Source organism: Cupressus sempervirens, chromosome 7 (assembly GCF_028749045.1).
Source record: "Cupressus sempervirens isolate cs-2001-9-10 chromosome 7, ASM2874904v1, whole genome shotgun sequence".
Taxonomy (NCBI): Eukaryota; Viridiplantae; Streptophyta; class Pinopsida; order Cupressales; family Cupressaceae; genus Cupressus; species Cupressus sempervirens.
In genome coordinates, this window is record NC_143124.1 from 361,428,967 (window position 1) to 361,446,364 (window position 17,398).

Consider the following 17,398-nt stretch of genomic DNA (forward strand, 5'->3'; position numbering starts at 1 on the left):
TGTAGCAGTGATCCAAAATCTCTTAACAGAGTTGGTTTAATAGCCAGTTGTAAATCCTCTAACAATGTGACAGTTCTATTGAATTATTTTAAGACCTCTTGCAAGGCCACTCCTAATATGGTGATTAAATCCTCCAACAAGGTCACACCTAATATTGTGTTTTGTAACCTTTAACCAGGTTGGCTCTTAATAGGGCTCACTTTAGAATAGTGAAAGTAGTAACTAGTTACATTGGAAATTTTTCCCATATTGGATTTCCAAATTAAATCTGATGTCTCTTGTGTTCAGTTCTTTTCTCTCATGCTTGCAAATTGTTACTATTGATGTTAGATCTACCAAAGTAAAACATACTCTGCACTTACTAAGTTACAACATATTTTAGTATGTTTACTGAGTGATAGTAGTAATTAGTTTTATTAGACATCTAAAGGATCCATGGAAATAATATTTGGTAACTAATTAACCCCCCCTCAGTTAATCCATCTATAATTCCAAAACTTAGTATCAAAACTTTTGGTGCTTGTAGGAAAGTTTTCAAGGACCTAAGCTAAGGATCAAGATGTCTTACAAGAGAGAAATTCCAAATCTTAATAAAGAAAAATTTTCAACATGGTATGGACTTATGAGACTTCATCTAGCTTCCATTGGTGATTTAGGCCTGAAATATCTTGATAAAGAATACTCAACTCCTACTGGTACATTATCTATCAGAGATATTGCTGAGAAAAAGAACCATAACACCATGATGATAGATATTGCATGTACTCTTAGCTATGAAGAATTTGATGAGATCAAGAACTACAAACCCACTTTTGAAATATGGAATAAGCTAAAGGGCATCTATGGTGGTGATGAAAATGTAAAGAGAGCCAAAGCAGAAAGCCTTAGAGCACAATTTGATCAGATGAGAATGAGAAAAGATGAAAATGTTGCCAAATATGTAGAAAGAATCAAAGTTAGTGTCATTGCAATTAAAGCATCTAGAGGAGAAATCAAGGAAGGAATTATTGTAAGTAAAGTTCTCAAAACATTTCTTCCTAACCATTGTTTCATGTTTTACATTTCTGCAAGTTGATTTGACAGTATCATACAAGTTTTGGTAATTACTTAATGGATGCATGCATGGGTATGAATGTTTTATGGGTTCATTAAGTTGTGAAAAGTTTTTTATATACATCTAGACCTTTAATAACTAATTCAACCCCCCCTCAATTATTCTAAAGTAATCCAACAATTTATATTAGAGCCATCCACTTAAGAGGACTAGTTTCAAGGTACTAGAAGCATAAAGATCGAGATGTCTAAAAGATAAGTATGAAAGGTCAATAGAGATAACTTTCCTCCATGGAAAAGTTTGATGAAGCTACACCTTGGATGATTTGGTGATCATGCACAATCTGCCATTATAGTGGAACATGTTGATCTAGTTGGGTCCTTAACTACTGAAGACATGAAGAAAAAGAAAGAATGCAATTAGGTGATGTTGGAGTTTGCATCAGCCCTAAGCTATGTCGAATTTGATGATATCAAAGGTTTCGACACTGCAAATAAAATGTGGGATGCCCTACATACTACCTATGGAGGAGACAAAAATGTTCAAAGATCCAAGTCTAAGAGCCTCATAGATAAGTTTGTTGATATGAGAATGGAAGAAGGTAAGAATATTCCTCAATATGTTGCTAGAATAAAAGAATTTTTTAGTGCAATAAGAGGAGCTATTGGTCATATAGATGATGATACTATGTCAAGTAAAGTCTTGAGAACATTATTGACTATTTATGCTATTACATTTTTTGCAATTCAAGAATTGAGATGTATTCTAAGAAATGATCTAACCCTTGAAGGTCTAGTAGGAAGACTCACTAGTTTTGAGCTATCTAATTTTGATAATTACAAACTTGAGAATCTTGAACCTACTTTCAAAGCTAAGTTGTTATTGAAGGACACTAATGAGGTGAAGTAGAAGATGAAGAGAAAGATAAAATGTGTATCTAGTGATAGTGATATAGATAAGGAAGATGTTGAATAATTGGAAACACCACTAGCAACAAGATTTCATAGAGGTAAAGGAAAGTTCAAAGGTAAGTTAGCCATCATTTGTTTCAATTGCAATGAAGTTGGTCATATTGTTGCAAGATGTACACAGAAGAAGAACTACAGAGATGGAAACAAGTACAAGAATAGAAGAGAAGATGAAAGGAAAGATTACAAAGACAAAGGTAAGAAGTCGTGCTACATTGTTGAAGAGGAAACTAGGGATGATTCTGATGAACATGATGATGAAGTGGTGTATGTTGCAATGAAGAAGAAATCTGATGAAGATGAGGTAACTGAGAGGGGGGTGAATTAGTTATTCAAGGTCTAGATGTATAAAAAAACTTTAAACAAGTTAGTGAACCCATAAAACATTTATACTCATGCATGCATCCATTAAGAAATAAAAAAAACTTGTATGATACTATCAAATCAACTTGGAGAAATGTAAAGCATGAAAGACAACTGATTCATCAACACACTTGACACAATGATTTAAATGAAAACCCAATTTAGGAAAAACCTCCAGTAACATGCTACTCCTTTTCACTCCTCTAAAGTGATACCCTATGAAAGGCCAACCCTATTAAATGATATAGTACACACTATTAAATGTGACCCCGTTAAAAAATTTCAATCACCCTATTAGAAGTGAGCCTTGTTAGAGGACTTTAGGGCATTCACTTGGAATGTTACCCAGTAAAAGAATTTACAAATGATTGTTAGTTCAACCTTAATCTAAAGGATTTACCCTAGACTGATACAATTGTTAGAGAGTAACAATAGAGCTTTGATTTGATACAACTTATAACTTCTCTTGCAAATTACATATCTCTATTCAGTCCTATATTTTGCTTGGCCTTCACTCTGACAGCTTGTTTACCCTTCAAGCATTCATCTCCTTAAACATTCCTGCTTAACATACCATTGTAGACTCTTCTCTTGGGTCACTTGATGAAGCAAAACCCTTAACTCTTTCTTCAACTTAGGTTATCACACATGAAAAATTTTCTTCATGACTAGACATTCCTATAAATAGGAAATTAGGGTATTTTCCTACTCATTTTCCATCGTCTAATTTAGGGTTTTGGATGGATTAATTAGGATACAATGTATCTACCCCATATCTTGTATATTCTAGAAACATCTCCTAGAATCCATTAGAATTCACCTAAAAATGGTTTACATAATGTTTTGTGCCACCAGATCATCAACCTTATCTTCCTCCTAGTTCACAAGTTTTAAGAAAATAAACTTGTTGGCTTAGATTCAGTGAATCTTCAATCTTTGACATAATATAGGAGCTTGGCATTATCAATCTTTTGATGCTCGGCACATATTGTGTTTCTCGAGATCAATTATAAAATCACATGGCTTCAACTAAAGTTTACGAATGCTTGGCATCAATTAAACTTTACTCAACATCAACTATCTTGCTCGACATCCACTAGAATTTGCATTCACTTAGCTCCAACTGACTTTTTGCTTGGCTTGCACTGACCTTAATTAGCACCTATTTTCCACTTGGTCAAGCTTGGTTGACAAAATTTCTATAACTTGTTCTATAAATTATCAATACATTGTGTCATCACTGTCTTAACTGATCTTTGCACTTCATTACATAATCATAAGTCAAACTTTCGTCTAGGTGCTATTTTTACCTTTTATTGATCAAATACTCTTCATCAATCAACTAAGTGATAGTACTTGAATCTTATAAGAATTTATCTTACTAGCAAATAACAGGTTTGACATCAGTGACGAAACAATGATTGAAACCCATTAGTCTTCTTCAACAATCTCTCTTAACAATGGTCTTTTCAATCAAATTTCAACAGCCATTCTCCAATGAAAGAAAAACAACTATTTATTTCAATTTTGAAATTTACCATCTTTGGCAAATTTTTGGAAGAAAAAAATAGATTTTTTCTATTTTGGTAATTTTCATAACCCATCCTATGAATCTTGATATTTCACAAGAAAATTTCCCAACTAAGGAAAGATGAATTACCAACAAAACTATAGAATCAAGAATATGATTTTGGATTATTACAAGAACAACTTTGTAAAAAACTAGAAAGAAAAAACATAAAAATCCAATTTTGGAGGCCAAGATGATATTTTAGGCTCACAAAGAAAAGGTAAAAATGACCACCAATTGAGGCAAGCTTGATTCTCAATCCAAATATCTCCTCCTCATGCAACTTCCTATAAAATTTCAGCCATAATCCATGTTCGAATCAAAAGTTATGACTCACAGAAGTTGATGCATCCTTTAAGCTTCCATTTATCTTGTTGGTCTTGCATTCTTGAAACATATAATATAAAAAGAAAATTGTTATTAGTAGCATAGAATATGAAGATCACTCAAGAAGTCATTCCTTCTTAGATGGTCTTTTAACCGAATACTTTGAGAATTACTTCTTTTATTTTAGCCATGAACTCCTTTATTTTCCTTGAATTATCAGCCAATGTGTTCCACTCCCTATATATAATGTTCATTGTAATTTTTTTAAAATTTGAGAGTAACTCTAATGTTCTATCTAGCAATGATTCCAATTTTTAGTTATGCATGGATCCCATTCATAGAACATTAATTATTATGGTAGAGTCACCTTCAATTACAATGTTTAGAAATTTAAGCATTGAATAGAGCCATAGGCCTCTCACCAAGGATTTTATCCTTGCCTCATTGCTGGAAGAAGATCCAATGAATTTACAAATTTTGATTAGAATATCACCCTTGGTATCTTTAATACTGCATCATATCCCAACAACATCCAGGCACCCCTGAGAAGCTCAATCAAAGTTGATTTTTAGCGAGCATTCTCATAGCGGGGTCCATACACATTTATCCCTTTCACCTTTTTCCTTCCTTTTTGCTATGAATGGGGGAATGTTTAGTCTGAAACACCTATGTCACATAGAATCATCTCACTAAGTCATGGCTTTATGAGATCTTCTCTTATTGCATATCTTACTATTAATGAATTCGATAATGAAAGGTTTTGTTTTAACAATAAGTTGTTGATAGTTCATCTTCATATTTATAAACATTACCATATTCCTTTTCTTCTACAATTCCCATAGGGCTATGGAAGGGGATACGATTGATAAACCCCTAAAAATTCTCTTTTTATGCAAGATGGGCCAAGAAAAGGAAAGAGATCCAATACAATTAGGCAAAGGTAATATCCCTGGCATCCTTTTGAGGAAGTATTTCCAACATTGGCTCATAAATGGTTGTGATACTCCTCTATTTTAGAAAATGCAAAATGAAGGGGGTCTTCATAATCCATTCTTTTCAAAATATTAACCTTTGGATCTTTTCTTTAAGTGCGAGCCATGACAAGGCTGCTCCTTTAGGGAGGCAAAGGGTATCCCAACACAAGATCTCATGTAGCTCCACCTTAGGGATAATTTTGTATTCCATGAAACAATTGTTCCCTTTTGATACTACATATTCCCTTATTTTGGACCCATCCCAAATTAGTTTATCTTCTCTATATGTTAAGAATGAGGTTCTATTGATAAGAATGAACAACAAAATATTCTTATCACATTGTGGGGCCCTAAGGTTGTGGAAGGATTTCCAATGCATATACTCTAGGGAAGATTTTTCTATGACCACATAGTTTCTAAGAAAAGAGCCCAAGCTTCTTCTATGACATCTCAAAGAAAAAGAAAGTTACGTAACTTAGTAATAATAGGGTATCTCTCCCCACAACAAGTCTAAAATATTACCTTCTCCCCATTTCCTACTTTCCATGTAATTATGTTTGAGATGATAGATTCAGATTTGATCATGAAATTAAATATGCTTGTTCCCATCAAAATATTTTTTTTATTCTCAAGAGACATAGGGGATCAAATGGATCATGGTATTTATTGAAAAATATTCTAGCAAATTTTTAGATGAGGATTTCTAAATATTTTTCATAGAAAATTTTCCCCAAGGGATGAAGCTTGATTGTTGATGTTTCTTATTTGAAAAACTCCATTATATATAGGCCTACAGACCTTATACCAAGCCAATAATAGTAATTTATTTTTTTATCACAACCTTACCAAAGAAAATCTTTTAAAAAATTATTTAAGGAATATCTATTCTAAAAAGGAAGGATGGTTATTAAGAGATGATATATAGGCATGATCATTAACATTTCTTTTAGCATAGTCTATCTTGTCACAATAAAAATCAATTTACCTTTCCATGATTAAATTTTTGTCTTGATTTGATCTAACTTATTAAATTTACCCAAATAGTTGATTATTTTCTCCCTATTTCAAGTAGGAACCAAAGGCATTTACAACTAAATGTGTCATCAGTGATATTGAGGATTTTCTGGATACTTACTTCTAAAGAGGGAGTGGTGTTAAACAAGAAGGCTTCTAATTTTTCTAGGTTGAGCTCTTGACCAAATACTACCATGTAATTAGTAAGAATTATTTTGATTGGTTTGGATTCTAATATGCTTTCTTCACCACACAACATTGTGCCATCTATAAATTGTTAATGGATAGTGGTATCCTCCTAGCTTGTTTGTTGAATTCCTTTAAGCAGATTGTTGGAGAAGCTCATTTGGAATGGTCTTCCTAGGGAATCAGACATAATGATAAACATGAATAGTGATAGAGGATATCCTTTCCCTAGTCCTCTTGATGGACCAAAGAATCCTTTTGGACTTTCATTTACAAGAATTAATAATCTAGGGGTAGAGATGGATTCATAGATTAAGTTGAACCATGGTTTAGCAAATCCATAAGCTTGGAGACATTTGCAGAGAAAATACCAATTTACTTTGTCATAGGCTTTACTAATATCAAATTTTATGAGAATTATTGGTTTCTTATATAATTTTAGAGAATGTCTAATTTCTTGGGCTATTAGGATCCCGTCAAAAATAGATTTGTTAGGAATAGAACAAGTTTGTTCTTCATTAATGAGAGATGGAAGTAGATTTTGAACCTACTCGCTAAAGATTTTGTTAACAATTTTTCCAATGTAATGTAGAGAGCCATTGGTCTGTATCTTTAAACCTTTCATGAGATTCCTCTTTAGGTGTTAAATATAGGATTTTTGATTAACTTTCCTTAGGAGCCCCATTGAATTGCAACCTCCTTCCAAAGCCTCTGTATCTTTATCTCCTAATAAATGCCAACATTTTTGAAAAAAAATAGTGTAGAAGTCCTCTGGATAAGAAGATTTGTCTAGATTCATTTGTTTTAGAACCTTTTCTTCTCTTTCCTTACTAAATTTTATTAGAAGTGCTTTCTGCAACTGTGGGTAATTAGATTTGGAAAGTTATTAAGGAATTATTTCTGACTTCATTTTGAGAAATTATCAATAAGAATTCTCTCCAAAATGGAGAAAGCCTCCTTTGCCACCACTAAGGGGGTTTCTAAGATTAATCATGTCTATGTTTAGATCCTAATAATCTTATTTTGTGCTCTACAAAGCTTTGTACTATTATGAAAAAAATTGGTGTTCTCATCTACTTCTTTGAGCAAAGACTCTCTAGATTTCTTGCTTGACAACAATATATTCTAATTTCAGTTTTAGTATTATTTCATAGTTACAAAAGGACTTCTCCAATCCATATAGCCATGACTTCCAAGTGAAACAATTCTTTTTTTTTCATTTGAGTTACCCTTTTTGATCAAAGATGTTTCCAACTATAGATTTATTCCATTGAATGACATGGAACTCTTAATAATTTTTTATTTTTAAACTACTTTATGCATTTTGGATCCTGACACTTTGTATTGCCTCCACAAGAGTTCCAGAAGGGGTAGAAAAGATGGTTTGAGGAACCCTATTTTTTTCAAATTTGAATGGATTTCTAGTTGAGAACATGGAAATGATCCAAGCCTGATAATGGTAGGGTTTTAAACTTAAGATAGGAAATTTAATCCAGGAAGTTACCCTAGGAGAAGAACCTATCTAATCTTTTCACTATTTAACTAAAACCTTGTCTTATGTTGTTCTAGGTGAGGGAATTGTCTATTGTGGTGACTTGCAACAAATATTTTAAGTTTATCTAATGATTAAAATCTATAAATGTTTAGAAAAGTTTTGACAATCCTCCTGCTTTCTTTTAGGGTGAGATGGTAGCAATTAAAAACACCTTCTTGGATACAAAATTGACTAAGGACATAAAGATGATTTCTTAATTCCTACTAGACCTTCCTTTTATTTGGAGTCAAGATAGGGACATACACATTAAAGACTGAAAAAATCAAATTTTTATTGAGATCCTTAACTTGAGCCAACATCTAGTTCTTTTCTAAATCAATAGTGGAGATTCTAATGTTGCAATGGTTCTAATGAAGGATTGGACTCCTAAGGTACTTTCATCTAAGATTCCCCATATACACTATAATGCTAATTTATTGTTAAATTTAGATAATCCTCCTCAATTCATTTTAGTTTCTTGTATAATAGTTTCATCAAGTTTATATTTATTAAGACAACACTTGAAAAGGTGTTGATTTTTGGGGGCATGAAGACCCCTAAGATTCCAAGATATGACTAACATGACCCCTTGGGAAGGATCTACCCCTTCCCCTCTTCAAAGAGATTAGGTAAAAAAATTTTCCCTTCAGCTTCTACTCCATGAGATCTTAGTTTATTCAAGGCTTTCCTTCCCCTCTTTTTAGAAATTTTTTCTAAGTAGGGATATGTTGAGGAATAATCCTTTTTTTCAATGCCTATTAATTTTTCTAATTCTTCCATTTCTACTAGCTTAGCATGAAGGTCTTCCATAGTGTAGCCTTCACCTCCTATGGCAGCCAATTGATCAATAAGAACCTTCTTTTGATAGTCTAAGCCATCCTTGATAGCATATTCTATAAAGGCATTAATTATGTCCTCTATCAATGTTTCACATAAGGTATGTAATTTTCTTCTTTTCTTACCCTTTTGATAGAGGATCCCATATGATTAGAGTGAGAGTTTTCTTCTAGAAAATGAGAGCTATGATACACATCTACCTATGTTTTATTAAATTGATCCCCCATGTTGGTTCCCTGTTTCAATGTTTGCTCAAAAATTCTCATAGGGTTAGAAGTTACAATATTATCCTAATTTTGGATCCTTATATTATTATCCTCTTTCATAGAAAGAGAAGAGCATCCTCTATCATTGGAAGGATTCTTCCCTGTAATAATAGAGAATCCTTCCCCAAATCATTTAAAGAAGTATTTTAATATAAATTAAGACCTTTACATAGGTGAGAAAGAGATGAAAGAGGGCCATTTAGGGATCCTTCGATAGTTTATTTTCTGGTAGGTGAAGCCATAGCGAGAGAGCTCACCCTTGGAGAGGAACTGCAAATCTTTAACCAATCATTTCCTGACAAATTAACCCTATAAAAAATGACTTTAGAACTATTATTGTTAAAGTTGGCTGGTAGCCCTAATAGATTACCATCATACGAAATCAATAATTTTTTTGGATTAATATAGTATATAGACTGATTTATGATAATTATAAGCGATTTAAGAGAGTAATTATTCACATTAAAGTCAATAAAAATTTTGAGATACAAAAAAATTCAAAAAATATTTTCTAGGGCTTTGAAACCTCCCAAAGAGTCCCCAATTTGCTGCAAAATATTCTCATGGAGGATCTCTAAAGGAAAATTTTTGAGATTAGCCAAATTCATAATTATTTCATTATCAAAATTTTGAATATTTAAATTTCCTCTCCATTCTATAACTGTAACATGCTAGCCTTGAAGAAATAGAGTGGCTTCATTAAGTAATTTATTTCCAATTTTTTAACATTTTGCTATAAATAGAAGTTATATTATTACAGAGGTCAGTAATACTTTATTGCTCTCCCAACATTGAGATCATTCAAGCAAAGAATTTAGTGGGGATGGGGTTACAAACAAACGCTTAGATTCACATTGTTTCCATCAATATTTTGTATTTTTTTTAATGATTATTAGCATTTGGAAATCCTTATCTTCCAGTGTATGTTGTGTTTACCACTAGGGGTACTTCGTTATTGCAATTAAGGGAATTTTCTGCTTGAGGGTTAGAGTTAGTGTTATCCCTTTGTTGTAAAAAGGACTCAAAATTTTGACTGACAATTCCTTGCCACAGTGGAATAGAATTTTCTCTTATTGCAATTGAGAGGATTAGTGTCAAAACAACTCACAAATTCTCATTTCTAGCAACCCTTGAATTTTGTGCCCTATCTTCAATTGGAGCCAAAGTTTGAGCACAATATTTTTTTCCTCCATTCTTCTCTTTTTGGAAGGTTGATGGATCTGATTAGGATTCCCTTCACATTTGTCCATGAAAATAACCCCTGGACCCTTTGTTGAAGTAGGAAAAACCCTATCAAATGTAGCAAATGAGTTTTTAGTGGGAATGAAAGCCTTCAACAAGCCATAAAAGACCTATAAACCCATGGAGAAGATGGTTCACCCTAAGGAGCTAAAAGGTCACAAGGATAACTGCCTTGAACCATGAAAGATCATCCTGAACTACAGAGATTTTTTGTCTATCTTTCACTCTTCTTTTCGTGCCATTTCAAATTAAATTAGGGTGGTGTCTAATAGAACCTTGATTATTGAATAATATAATTTTTTTCATTGTTTAATGTTTAGATGGCAATAGTATTATTGAATAGACATTTGATAAGTATATGTAAAGGTGTGAAAGTACTATTGTTAAATGAGTCACTATGTCAATATAATAAATAATTTTAAGTGTATACATTATGTAATTTTGGTAATTTCAGTTTTAGGACATTGCTTTACTTATCTTATAATAAGAAATATTATGTAACATTACTTATTTATCTAAATTTTCTAGCGTCCTCAACCTATCCATGTGGAATCATTCTAAATAGCCTTGCTAATGTATTTCTTTAGTAGACTTAATTGTTTCATACTTCAAGTGCATCATCATGATGATGATTTATTTATTTTCTAATAATTTTATATTATGTTATCAATATTCAAGTGAATGACAATTACATAAGGATAAAATTGTTAATCTTATTATCAACTTTATATATAATACAACTACAATTGTGAAACACATTATTAGTTGTTATTTAATACTACAAAGAATTATAAATAAAAGAATTATATATATTTTCTTTATCTTCTAATTTAAGAAAGTGATGTAACATTTATAATTTACACACATATTAATTTAATGTCCAACGAAAAGTGCACATTTTATATATAATATTTGCATAAGATGACGGCAGAATCTTTTACAATAGCATATTATTTTTGAGTTGGTAAACTGCGAACTGTTTATTTTAAATATGAGAGCATTCCAAACAACAAAAATCTGCCGGCTGTTTATTTTAAGCCCTTGGTGTGTAGCGGATTTAATGACATAACAAAGAATCTGTAGCCGTTTTAATGAGATAACAGAAAATCCGCCGGCTCATTAGTCAAACATAAATTATAGAGTTTTTATAAGAAAATTTAGGTACTTCTAATACATTGTCATGTCGTCAGCTAAAACCCTAATCATTCTCATTTCTCATCTATAAAAGATCGCCATCGAATGCAAATAGTTCACAAAAACCTATTCTCTGTTTCCAATCTCCAAGAGGAATTAGATTGTTTAATCACAATGAAGATCGTATTGAATCTCATTTCATGCCTCCTTATGTTTGCAAATCGTCTCCATCAATTTTGTTGAGAAGCACAAGCATTTACTCCGGGTCGGTCCAAATTTTCAATGTATTTCCTTGAATCATTTTTTCCTTGACAAATTGTTGTTATACAATGCTGAACTGTATAATAGTCTTACAAAGCTTTTGATCGATGTTTACAGAGTACCCATATCCGTTTATGACATTTGATGCTGAAAAGGTAGCTGCAAGAGAGTATGATTACATTGTGGTTGGAGGAGGTGCAGCTGGATGTCCCCTCGCAGCAACTCTCTCACAGCACTACTCCGTTTTGGTATTAGAGAGGGGAGACACCCCTTACGGAAATCCTAATGTTGAGACTTTCAAAGGGTCTTCCAAAATTTTTGGTGATCCCAAAAATTATCCATATGTAATGGAGGGTTTTGTCTCAGAAGATGGGGTGCAGTTGGTAAGAGGGAGAGTTCTTGGAGGAGGAACATCCATCAATGCCGGCTTCTACAGCAGGGCGAGCTCCGACTATGTTCGGAAGATGAAGCGGGATGAGAAACTTGTAAATGAGTCGTATGAATGGGTGGAGAAATTAAATGTTTTCTAACCAGACAAACTTTTCCCTTGGAATGCTGCTGTCAAAAATAGCCTTCTTGAAGCAGAAGTTGTTCCTTACAATGGATATACTTTGGAACATTTGGAGGGCACCAAGATCGGAGCTTCCATTTTTGACAACAATGGAAAAAGACGTACAGCTGCAGATCTTCTCCAGTATTGTAATGATCTCATTTTTTAGCTCTCACATTCTCCAAAGTCTAAGTGAAGGATAAGAAGAAATTAAATTAATTTCTTATAAAGTCATTCAATTAAAGATTAAAAAGTGATTTTGTATTTAATTAATTAAATTATTAATTACAAAGGAGTAGCAAGGGAGTAGCTTCTAGGGTATGTATCATTAGAGAAGGGGCGACATATGCAATAGGAGCAGAATAGGATGCAACAGGAGTAGAATAGGTGAATGGATATGATGTTGCAACTTATGGCTAAAAAGATGGGCATCGACATTGATGATTTGTATGTTGCTCTAGAGCAAAAGGTAGTTGATTCTTCAAATGGAATCAAGACACCACCGGGCTATGTTGTTGGTGATAGTCAGGAGTCCACATATGAATCTTTGTCAGAGGATGGCGATGCAGCAATAATGGGATTAGGAGAATGCAAGGATACTGTCATATCAACAGTCACTTCTGTGTCAATTGAACCATCCAACAAGGAGTTTAGTAGTATGCATGCAATTGTAGATGTGTGCTTTGATGATAGTACACCTATTATTGCTAATGAGGTGAGTAATATAGTGACAGAGTCATATTATACTATCGATCAACAAAGTGTTGATGTTCACTTCTATGATAGTACTATGTTCAACATGCATGCCACATTGTCTTATGACAATTTGATGTTTGCAGTTGATATTGATCACTCTCCTGAGTGGAGTTGGGCTTTGTTTTCACCATCTACAAAGATTCAGTTTTGCGTTGCAGCAGTTGGGAAGAAGAGATTTCATAGATCTTCTATGGAGCCGCCTTCTGGTGACATCCAGATTTATACTTCAACACAAGTCTTGGGAGCTAACTTGCTGAAAATTTGGTTGGTCTTAATGATGTTCATTTGCAGTTTGTTTAATATGGATATCACATATTACTTCAATTGGGATCTAGGTGGAGGTTGGAGTTCATTATGTTACTTAATTGCTTGAGGACAAGCAATTTCAAGGAGGGCGAATTTGTAATGATCCCATCTTTTCGCTCTCACATTCTCCACAGTCTAAGTGGAGGATAAGAAGAAACTAAATTAATTTCTTATAAAGTCATTCAATTAAAGATTAAAAGGTGACTTTGTATTTAATTAATTAAATTATTAATTACAAGGGAGTAGCTTCTAGGGTATGTATTAATTATTGGAAGGATGGAAGCCTCTCGTGATTTAATTAATTATTGCCAGGGAGGAATTTTTGGGGTATGCATTAATTATTGGAAGGAGGAAGCTTCTAGCTCTTGCAATTAATTAATAGGGCTGAAAGTTTCATTGTTGATCATCGGATGATTATGACTTGCATTTGATAAAAGCTTGGATGTGTGAATCACACTCCTTTCTGGGCAATAGAGGACGTTCACTCTCTGTTGTAACATTCTAGACATCATTCCCTTAGGGTTTGGCCTTTGGAATACATCTCTTTGTAATTGATTGCAGCTTTCTCAGCATTAATATAATTTCAGCCTTGGTTCAGTTTTTTGGGCATTACAAGGGCCCATTACAGTGGTACTAGAGCTCATTACAAGGGTCCATTATAAGTATGTGAATCCAAATAATATTGTAGTTCTTCTCAATGCTACCACTAGCAGAGTCCTTTTCAAACAGACATTAGGTACATATCGATCCTTTTAATATTGAAAATTCTTTGTTTTCAACTTGTGAGCTTTTAGTAGTTTTGAATAAGTTGAGATGTAAATCTTCTAGTTTATTTTCTATATAAATTTGTTGTTCACAAACAATAGTAAAAGTTTTATATATTTTAATAAAAAAAATTTAACTGAAAGTCCTCTGTATTAACCACACACCTAACAAAAATTTACTTCTATGATTAAACAAATTAAAACTCTTGAAAACATCGGAATTGGAAGCGGGTTTAAGTTCTTTGTTGTGAGCTTCGTCACTACATAGATGATAGATGACTCCAACGTACCAGCTTCTTAGGTTGCATGAACTAATTTAATAGTTAAATGGTTAATTATAAATTTTTATTTATTTTATTTTATTTTAAAGACTTGTTTTGATGTATTTTTTTTCTTTTTTCCTTCTTTTATTACAATTTTATTATTGTTTATTATTTATATCATGATTAACCTTCATTTATTTAATATTAATTATTAAGACAAGGTAACTTAAAAATACTATATATTTTTTACTATTTTGATAATGCAATATCTTGTTTTTCTATATTTATTTATGTGTTTTTCAACACTAATTTAAATGTACAATACATATTGTAGGCAAGTTTAAGGTGTGTAGAATTGAGTTCATGAGTAGTAGTGACAATATACATTATCAAGCATCACTTGATAAATTGTCAAATAAAAGTGACGTGATTTTGTTAGCAGGACCTATAGGTAGCCCTCAACTTCTCCTCTTAAGTGGAATTGGCCCAATGAAAAAACTTAGAGAATTGAATATTACTGTTCTTTTAGATTCACCATTGGTAGGAAAATATATTCAAGATAATGCTATGGTGAAATTCTTAGTGGAATCCTCAAAGCCACTTGAATTTGCTCAAGTACAAGTAGTTGGCATTCTAGATAATTCAAAACTCTATATTGAGTCTGGTAGCGTTATTCAGAATAGTAATGAGACAAAGGTTAAATATTTAGGCCTTGTTGCAAGTAAGTTGGCATTTCCTTCATCAAGGGGTGAGTTTTTGCTTAGAAGCAAAGATCCTAAAGATAACCCCCATGTTCATTTACAACTACTATTCAAAACATTCTAATTTGAAACAATGCATGCTTTGTGTGAATGTAATGATTAACATGAGTCTTTCATCTTTTATTCAAGAGTTTGCATATACTAAAAATGGACATAAAGAACTCAAATTATTTGGGCCAAAATAACCACAAAATAAGTCAAAGAATAATGAGTTGAAAAAGTTTTGCTAAGATTCCCTTGGTACATATTATCATTATCATGGAGGTTGTCAAGTTGGCTTGGTGATTGATAAAAAGTATTAAGTGAAAGGTGTTCATAATCTAAGGATTGTAGATAATTCAATGTTTAAGTATTCACTTAGCATCAACCCACAGGCCACTACCATGATGCTTTGAAGGTATTTAGTTTTTTCAAATATTATATTTAAATATCTTATATTTATTGAATTTTAATTTATAACATTGATAAAACTTTTTTATTGTGTGATATATGCAGGTATATGGGAGTTCGTATTCTTCAAGAGTGTGTAAAACTATAAAAAAATAATTTTATATTATACACAAATCATAAGATAATAAGTGTACTATCTTTCAATGGTCATTTCCATAAATAATATCATTTACAATAGTCTTTAAAAAAATTATATTTGCATTTTTCATTTCCGCCTAGTATTCAAATTGATTTATGTTATCTAACATGACACTTGTTATGTATTGTTTACAAAGAAGTAAACTAGTACATTAGTATTATTTATTTATTTTTTAATGATGGGGGCATATGGATAGTCACTTTGCTTATCTTGAACCTTGTAAAGGGATTCCTTATTTTTTAATCAACATTAATATAGAAGGGAAATTAATTTAGTAGTCAATTATATTATATTTTTTTCTAATAATATAATAATAGATTTGTAATGCTCGACCTGCAAATCTTTGGAACAAGGATATATAAAAGCCAATACAAATTTTCTTTTAAAGAACAAGCATGGAATCAAACACATCCACATGCAATCAATCAAAATATTGCAATAAAATACTTAACCAAATGATTCATACATCCAATGATCTCCACATGTCACTACCTACCAATGCCTTCAACTAACTATGAAATTTAAACAGTTACAAAACCTAGGCTCTCTAGTCTATCTAAACCTTGAAAGATGTGCAACCATAAAGGGTACACAAAACACTAAATAACATTTCTTGAAAGTAATTATAAGTACCCCCTATTTTTCACATGAGGAAACACAACCTTCTAGGTTCGCGTGAGAGAATACTCCTCATGCAAGGAAGTACCCCATTGCATGCGAGATCATGCTTTCTCACACGAGAGAACACATTTCACACATAAGGGCATGCTAAACTAGCTAGAATTTTCTCTGGAAGAAAGCAATGGGCTCACACAAGAAAATAATTGACCTTATGTAAGAGAGTACAATCTAGTGTGAGCATTCACTACACTTTGTGCTAGAGAACACATCTCTCGTGCAAGAGCATGCATTTTAGTGTGAAGAATCCCCTCTTTGATAAAATTTTCACTAACGAAACAAGGAAAAAGCAAACATAAGAAGTATAAAATTGAATAATTCCTCCACATTGGGCAGGATCGGATCCACAAATATCAAGGCTCAAATACTCGAATGAAAGGAAAACAACTAAGCATGCTATAAAGGATGAATCAACCATCTAATCATCTAATCCATAACATCTAGTAACAATGTGGAAAAGTAACATCACAATCAACATACATGAGCATAAATTAACTATCTATATAAACTTAAATAAACTAAATCACATGGAAACATACTATAGAAGATACAGAGAACCATATGAGCATCCAGCTCCAGAATTAAACATCGAGAAAATCTAACTTTGTACATCAAACCTTAGCAATTGTAAAGGTAGCTATGCCTCCCAACAACATGGAACTCATAGGCCTATTCTTGTTGTGCTGATAGAAATAGCGATCCAACCTTAAATGCATACATGAAAATCATCCAAGGCTAACACTCCCCCCCAATAGTACAGAGGACTAAAACTAAGATCATGAGACAATGCAATAGAATAGGTCTTGCTTAGAAACTCTATGGTTCTACTATTTAGGGACTTTGGTGGAGAGTAGATCACTTGACATCATTGAGCCCATGCTATACATCATGCAGAAAGTATCCCTTAGGAGTCCATCACACTGTGTCCTTGGAAGGTAACCGTATAGACACCTACCCATGGATATACCACCACACCTGTGCCCTCAGATTAATACCCAGGT

The 17,398-nt window shown here is 32.7% G+C and overlaps 1 pseudogene; it reads left to right on the top strand.

Annotated features, from left to right (window-relative positions):
- Window positions 1-11,837: 11,837 nt before the first annotated feature.
- Window positions 11,838-15,668, top strand: LOC149546983 (protein HOTHEAD-like; annotated as a pseudogene).
- The last annotated feature ends 1,730 nt before the right edge of the window (window positions 15,669-17,398 follow it).